Here is an 8,995-nt window from a genome sequence, read left to right on the forward strand (position 1 = left end):
GTTAACAGTGTCATTTCTGCTAGGAGAGAAGATGGATAATCATCAGCTTAGAAAGTAAAGTTTTTGGAGAAACTATATTTGTGTATGTAGATACATATGCATAAATATTTATGTGCATGTATATGTGTGTGTGTGCACATTATGTCTACATAACCAAACGTGGCCTGGGCAATAAAAATGCAAACTAAACAGGAGATAAGAATCAAAGATATGCACAAAATGTGAAGTGTGGCATTTCAGTTAGTTATCATGCGTAGTTGAAGTGAGTGAAAAGCCTTCCAGTTATTTGTAGTATTTCTCAACAAGGGCTGATTTGCAAGAGAACCTTGGTGCCAAACTCCTTTTAAACATCTAAGTGTAGGTTTGGATGTGCCTAGGACTCCAGTCTTTTTTGATCCCATTAATGCCTTTGGGATTTCTCCCATCAAATTGCTGGCTTTCCTATTCCTTTCTTACGTACTTCTCTTCCCAGGAGCTGTAGAAAAAGTCCAGGTGGCTAACAAGTGGGTTATGGATGTTACCACATAGATATGTATAGCTGTATATTGCAGTGGTGGTAATCGGTCCCATGTGGATCATCTCTCCTGCTGTGTTGAACTGCTGTGAGCTTGCTCGGTATTTCCCTTTCCCAGCCCACAACTAATTATAAGGAATGCTTGCTTTACAGTTTACCTAAAGTTACTGATTCTTTCATGCTCAAAAACATTGCAGACATACTGTGTTAATTATCTTAATTGTCTTCTCACCATGAACACTGATGAAAAAATAGACTATTCACTAGAGTTTTAGATTGGAAGTCCATGCTTATTTTGGGTCATGTAGGACTCAGTTATAATTAATTGCAGTGGTCTGTGAAAAAACATGAAAATTGATTTTTCGCTGCCTCCTTAGCACCATGTGGGTTTACCCAGTGCTGAAGATGGAGTATTCTGTTCAATCAATCTCATAACAATTTTGAAAAAAATACAGATTACTGATAAATAGATGTCAGAAAGAGACTTTGGAAAGCCATTAGTGGTGAAAGGACAATAGGTTAATTTTTTTAATCCACACATCTCTTAACATTAATGAGTGTTTATCCAGAAAGTGGCATTAAGTAGGAACATTTATTGTTGTTTATGTTTCTAAGTCCTTATTTCATAGTATTACAAAGTTCTAAGCAGTATTTTTTAAGTTTTCTTGAAACTGATGCTGAGTAGATGGTTCTTCATAGGTCTGGAGGTTAATATTCACAAGATTTGTAGGGTCAGGACACTACACTTCCTGCTCCTTCAGTTCCTCACAGTGGAAGGACCTGCTTGGAGGTCAGGAGTTTAAACTGCCTGGATGCCAAATTCTTTAATTTATCTGGGAAACTTGGCTAAAAGGAAATTGTGGCATGTTGTGAAAACATGGTGTGAGTGTTCTTGCAGTATCTCTCAGGTACTTTTCAGTCTTCCCAGAACTGGGAAGTGCTTTTAGACCTGTCAGGATACCAGGTGTTCTATCACTCACTCTTATAAATGAAATGCTTAAAAGAGTATTTTGTAAATACCATTCCTTTTAGCCCACTTATGTAAAAGGAAGCAAAATAATACTAGCTTTATATTTTTAATAACATTTTTAGTATTTGGAGTAGTAGCAAAGAACTTGTACATTTGTTAACTGTATCTTCTAGGATTATCTTGTTTTGAAAACCTACATTAAACACTCTCATATCCAGCCTGTAAAACTGAGAAATAGCTCAGAGCTCTGAAGTCTATAAATACACCTATTTACTTTACCCAGAACGTCATTTTCCTGGACAGATTCCCATTTTTATTTAATCTTGTAACTTAATATAATTTATGTTTTTCCCAGCTGGGTGTTTTAAAATATCTCTGGACCATCCACAACATGTACAAGTCTATTTTCTTTTTTTTCTTTTTGGGAGGAGTGAGAAGAGTGGTTCGATTTTTTTAATAATTTTTAGCAAAGCATCTTTGTGAAATACATGAAAAAAAGATGAGAAGCATTTTGAAAACACAAACCATCTGTAAAGTAATACAATGAGCAATGAATTTGCTATTTTAATGTAAAAGAGATGCAAAGACAATGATTCGGGTTTCACTGATACCATCTTTAGTTCTGACACATGTAATTCCGTTTAACAGTGTTTCTCTTGGAACGGAATTAAACCTGTCATGCTCCTATCAGTGAGATCAGAACCATGCTGGGTTTCTAAGTGCAGTAGTGTTATTTTGTCATTAAGATTGTTTTGACTGGTCTCTTCAATTTAACGAGCACTTTTTCCATCCTTGGTACACCAAGAATAGTTAAGCACAATGGTGGCAAAAGTCCCAACAGAAACAATACCTATCATGGAAGAAGTCCTAGAGGTAGCCTTGGAACTAGCTGTTGTTGTGGTGTGTTCAAGGTGACACACCCAGGGCACGCACTTCAGACTGGAGTTTTGATAGGAAGAGATCCAGTTGTGCTTTTGGGACACTAGATGACCTGTTAAAGTGACACCAACAGCTTCTAAATAATAATGTTGTTGTATCACAGAGAAACCTGTGCATCTTCAGGATACAAAGTAATTGTTCCATGCAGTCTTGTACCATCTTTTGTTCCTGTTTGTATCCATTACATTTTCTCAATATTTACTGCATGCAAAGTGCTGTAATGGGAAGGGTTCTTTTTCTGTAAGAATTTTTTTTTTTTAATTTCAGTTTTATGACTGACTATGGAGACAGGATAGCAACTGCTACTTCACATGAGTAAAAAAGTTCTGACAGCAGCAACCTTCTTCTTGATTATGATTTATTCAAATTCCCTTTAAATGCTACAATCTGACTGCAAAACTACATTAAAATCCACTGTGTGCAGAATGGGCTATATAAGTAAGACCAACCTGATGTGGCATCATGTCCAACTATGTTGTCTGTAAAATCTCTAAAGATGGCAAAAGAAATCCTTACTACATCAAAATAGAGGAAATATTTCCTCTATGTGAAATAAAAATGTGTGCAATCTGTGGCTTAAAAATCTGCAGTGCAAGATCTGTTCTGATTTTAAGAATGGTTTTTGACGGAATGTTTGTCCACACTGAACATTTCATCCATCTCTGTGAATTATTAACATTACCTTTGAACATTAGTAGTGTGTTTTCAAATCCTAAACTAGTTTCACAATGGGAAAGATTTTCAAAGGGCCCATTGTACACGCGTAGTATCACCTGTAACGCTATTCTGTGCTGCTAGACCAACAGCAGTTTGGGGGGTGTTAGTATGACTGATGGAGGAAAGGCTGCTTGAAGACTTAGTCCTGCTTTGATCTACTCAATAGGAATTTTTCCATTGATTTCAAGGTCAAACCTGTACGTGAAAAATGGGCTCTATATAGCTGTCTTATTTTCCATGGTGCAATGGTTAAGGTTCTTTTTTCCCAAGTAAACTTCCTCACATTAACCTGGATAATATAAACATTCTGGAGGAAAACAAAGGCGTTTTAGAAAAGTCTGGGCTGGAATCTTTGTTTCCCACAATTCGAATAGCTCTGTGTAATCATTCAAAATTAGTCTAGAGTAAATAAAAAGGGCTGCCAGACCGTAGCAGTTAGGACAGGCATAACATAGGATGTAAGTTTTGAACTATGAAGTATCACATCCCACGTGCTGACAACGAGAGTCAGTTTGGGCAAGAGCATTAAAATGCTGGATTTTTTTAAAGTTTTGAACGTAAACTTACTGGGGAGCAATACACACCTTTCTTTTGTCTCTAGAAATGTAAATGAGACATTAATTGTAAATTCTGTTCTATTTGACTTCGAAGTTATTTTGAAAGAAAGGCCATATAAAAGTTAAAAGTTTGCTACTATAGTGCTGCTACTTCACTAAAGAATTAACCAGGGCTTGGGAATTTGCCAGAGCTTGTTGCATTTGGCTCATTTCCAGTCAAGCCCTTAAGAAAGCCACCAACATGTTATTGCTGTTAATGCCTTTGTGATCAAACACCGCGGTCTGCAGAAAACATTAGAGCTATGTTAATTTACTCCCATAATTTTATCTGGTAAAAAACTGTGAATGAAGACTGCAGCAAAACATTTCAAGAGAAATGCCACAGTTTTTCATAAAGCTATGGATTATGAAGTTTTCTATGAAATATGGTCAGCCAAATGTAAATTCTTTGCATCTAAGGATGCCATGTTATATTGCAGTTCTAATCCCAGCTCATGAACCACCTGTCAGCCAGGAGAGGGAAGCCGTTCAGATGAGAACAGCTGCAGGCTTTTCTGGTCTTTTAAAGTTCACATACTCCGGTTTGTAGCCATACCTTGTTGTTCCACACAGGCAGGTTTGTTTTCATATGTGGTACTCATAGATTATGGAGTTAAAAACAGCTATGTCACACTGGAGGAATTACTGTTGATGGACAGCCAACCACAGCAGCCTTGCAAAGCTGCCATATGTCACCCTTGTTGTAGAACCAGTTCTATAGTGTAAATGCAGGCAGGTTTGATAGATCAGGTAGGGGTCAGGTAATTAGGTGAGAAAACTGCAGCCATGAGGAAACAATTTAGGGATTGCCCATTCACCTGAATGAACATTTCAATGACTTTGTCCTGTTTCCTAGACTGCTGGTGGTCACATCATGGTCAGCCTCTCTGGTGCTGGTAGCTGTGATGCTCTGCTCTCTGATACAAGTTTATTAGATGACCTGCAATTTTGTAGACTTGCTGAAGGACAAGTGCCTCTGTAAAAATAGGAGTGTTTTCACATTGCATTGGCCGTTTTGGATAAGCTTACAGCAGCATTTCCCCATCACATGCAGTCTTAAGGCTAATCAAATACTTCAGACAGACTTTTGGAAGTTCTCACTGCTGTCAGATTACTGAGGGAGGTAGAAAGGCTTCAGAAGCTGCAGACCCAGCTCACTGGAGGCAGGGGAAAGGCTTCAGCTGACTTCACTGAACCTCCTATCCTGTCCTCAGCCACTCTGGCTACACGTTGTTCTATATGCACAGCAACTTCTGTGATGAATGAAGCAGACAGGGTAATCCATCCGGCAGAAAAATAACCCAGAAAAACAAATATCTAACTGAATTATATTTCAGCTCAGCATCTAGCTAAATGATTGGGATGTACCAGCACAACAGGGCATAGAGGTATGGAGAAGGGATTGTCCTGGAAAGGAAAAACAAAAGTTCTGGAATATAATAATTTTCAAGCACAGGCTTTAAAAAGGCAGTTTATCTTTTACACAGGTTTAGATCAGAGATCGTCATGGCATTTGCCATATTTGTAGGACAAGCAAAGAGATTTTTGCCCATGTGGTTTTGAGCGAGGAGTATAATTGCCTGCAGGAGTAAATATTTTATTTGACAACTTTTCTAGAAAAAATTTCCCCAAATGAGATTGACTTTTGTTGGATTACATTTTTTAAAATATATTTTTCTCTTTTTAAAATAATAATAACTAAAAGGCAGGACTTTTTTTTCTGTTTTAGAGTATTAGCCTGCAGTACAAGCGCTGCGTCCTTTTCCTGTACTGCTGGAACGCCCAGTAAGACTGCTAGTGCTGAGGGAGAGTGAAGCCTTAGAGCAGGGAGTTTCACCCCAGAAAATTATATCCAAGGAATGCAGATGTGATTGATAATTGAACTATTTTTTGTTTAAATTTATCAATAAAATTATTTTAATGGGAAATACATCATTAAGGCTACAGAGAAGATGGCTGCTGAGTGATCCAAAGCATCTAGGGAAAACTGGAGAAAAGCAAAATAGCTAAAATAATATAAATGGAATACACATTGAAATAACCAGTGGTGATTTTAAAAAGTGGTGGCTCAGAGAAACTGCAGGCATTGAAGAAAAACTTTGACAAAGTAAACTAAGAACAATTAAAATAAGAAAAAAGGAAGCATGGCTTGGCACAGAGAAGGAAACAGGAAAAGTTCCAGTCAATGTAATTGGAAAGAAATGTAAGAAGTTTTGAAAGAGATACCAGCATCATCAAACTGGGTCAATTTTTATTAGAGAAAATTCTCACACACAAAAACCATGTCTACTGGATTGTGCAAGTATGCAGTATTTTTTAAGATGTTCATTGCTTTTCCAGATGTCTGTGTTATCCTTTGTGGTTTGGCTGAGATCAGAGAGACTAAAAGAAATCACTGTGTGTTTCAGAGATGTGGGAAAGTTTGTTCACCCTTTGCAAACTTCCCTCCAACCTGTATCTGACTTCTAGTTACATATCATGTTATGAGAATCAAAGAATCAAGATGGTTTTCTTTTCTTACATTAATTTCAGTTCAGTTCTTAGGAAATGTAAACTCTATCTTCTCGTCCCTGACTGACCTCATATGCTTCAAGACAACATTTCCCACTAATAACTCCAGCTCTCCTCCTACTTAGGAAAAGAAGGAATATGGGGCATGGGAGCTGTTTTCAGGAATCAGTGAGACTTGATATCCTGCAGGCTGATCTGAAGTTTTCAGAGAATGGCTGGGGAAGAGGACCAGAAGTACTATTTTGGAGTATGAAAATAAGAGTGTTTTAGGGGACTGTGTGTACCCATACCATTTCTGCTTGCTTCTTTATAAATATACTGTTTCTTCAAGTAATGAATAAATTATTGTAATTGATTATTTAAAAAAGACAATACTGTACTTTATCTTTTTGTATCTCTGAGAACACTCTTGCAGCCAGTTTTGTCCTGCTTGCTGGTGTCCATTCTTTCATTCCTTTTGGGACGTTCCCAAAGAGTTTAAGAAAAAAACCCCCACATTAAGTTTATTAATGTTTTTCACATCATTGAATAGAGAATTATGTTCCTTTTATGTAGAATTATATAGGATGCTTAGTCTCACCTCCCTTACAGCCTTGTCATATTACTTCGGGAAAATTGCTTAGCTTGTTTTTAGCTCATTATGCCTATTCATGGAGTGAGTATAAAAACGTATATGTCAAGTAGCAGTTACAAGACTTCATTATTTAATTTAAAAAGTAGATATATTTTTGAAATATAAAACCAATATAGTATAATTTTTGATCAGCAGTAGGAATGCAATGAGCAAGATTAAAGGAAGATGAAGAGGAAAAAGAAAATAATGGGTTCCAGACTTCCACTGATAAATGAACAGTTTATCAAAGACTGATGATTACTAATTGGAGGGTTAAATGACAAGTAATTTCATTTAGGTCAATAGAGTACTATCATATGAGATTGGAATCAGGCCTTATCAGCAGTACCATTTGCCATCTAGCAGTTTTAAGATGAACAAGAGTACTTAATTCTCAGACCTCTCTCCCCTTTGAGTAACACAGAAAATGTTTCTATTTGTATGGCTGGATAGTTCCACTACAACTGTAAATGCTTGAATTGTTGTGCAGGCATTATTATTTTGTATTATTTCATTTTTAAAATAAATTATGGCAGCTCTAGAAAATTAGAATCCAAGTTGCTGCCAAAAACTTTTGATTGATGGTTGATTGTGTTATGATGATGGAGACAAACATTTTGATGTAAAAGAGGATGTAGGATTTTACAAAGTAGATTTAGAATCTACTTTTTATAGGTTTATAATTCCTCTGATGACCATTAGAAATTTAGAGCAGTTAGAAATATTGGCTCTTAAACTGTTATGTTTCAGCCTTATCTCCAGGAGCGTTTCTGTCCTAATCTGGTAAAAGCCCTTCATTACTATGGTACTAGTAAATAATTTTTTATTCATGGTTTCTTTCATTTGTACGTTAGAAAAATAATTATTCCAGTCCTGAGCTGATGAATGTCTTGATTTGCATGACTTATGCTTAGCTTTTTATAAAAAAACTACCTCACCATCTGTCTTTTTGATATTTTTTCTAATTCTAAGGCTTTTTCTGAAGAGCAACTCCCTGTACTAATTTTTTTTTTGGTGTGACGTAAGAAGGTGTGATTCAGTCATTCTCTTCTAGGCTTTCCTGCCTCTTTGCCTTTCTTTTGTCTTTCTGAAGTGGTCTGCAGCATATACCTGCATTTAGATGAAAGGGGATCTTTTCTTTTTAACAAGGTAGCTGTGACCCTCCACCTGCAAAGATGCTATCAATGTCATGATCATATTAGTTTTGCTGAGCCAAAATACATTCTAAGCACATAAATTAGAGCATGAGTGCCTACAAATGTCTCCTCTTTTGTCACTATTTCTGCAAAGCACATTGTCTCTATAGAGTCATTGTAGGCGAGATCACAAAAGGTGAACAGCTGTTACACAAAATACACTGAGAAAGGAGGCTGTGCCCCTTTGCCAGATGAGGACTTCAACAAACAGAGCATGGCTTCATCGGAGACCACAGTGTGCCCCCTGCACATCCCCCTCTCTCTGCTGAAGGAAAATGTGCCAGGGAATGAGGAACAAATACAGAATGTGACTTGCACTTGTGACAGGGCAGAGTCGCGACCATGTCCATCGGCATGCTTTATGTGCAGCAGGGCCAGCCACATGGGGCAGCTGGCCCTTCAGGGTCCTGGGGTCTGCCTGCCCTTGAAGGTGCTCCTTGTCCTCCTCCAGAGAGCTGGGACTCAGCCACCGCTGCAACACCAGTGGCCTGGCTCCTGTGTTAAGCACATGGGGTAAAACAGGGAGGAACTTGTGGGCCCTCCCTAGCAACTCACTAGTGTCATATGCAAGGCTTGGAAGGCACAGCAGTTCATTGCCTAGAGATATGAACTTGTTTTCCTCAGGGAAAAAAAGTAGCCTACAGAGTTGTGCCGCCTTTTGGACAAGCTGCTGACTCAATGTTGAAGCTGAAGAGAATAATAATCTCGTCCCTGGTGAGGCTGCACCTCGAATACTGTGTTCAGTTTTGGGCCCCTCACTACAAGAAGGACGTCGAGGTGCTGGAGCGTGTCCAGAGAAGGGCAACGAGGCTGGTGAAGGGTCTGGAGAACAAGTCTTATGAGGAGCGGCTGAGGGAACTGGGACTGTTTAGCCTGGAGAAAAGGAGGCTGAGGGGAGACCTCATCGCTCTCTACAACTACCTGAAAGGAGGTTGTAGC

This window comes from Aptenodytes forsteri, unplaced genomic scaffold (assembly GCF_000699145.1).
Source record: "Aptenodytes forsteri isolate BGI_AS27 unplaced genomic scaffold, ASM69914v1 Scaffold6, whole genome shotgun sequence".
NCBI classification, from domain to species: Eukaryota; Metazoa; Chordata; class Aves; order Sphenisciformes; family Spheniscidae; genus Aptenodytes; species Aptenodytes forsteri.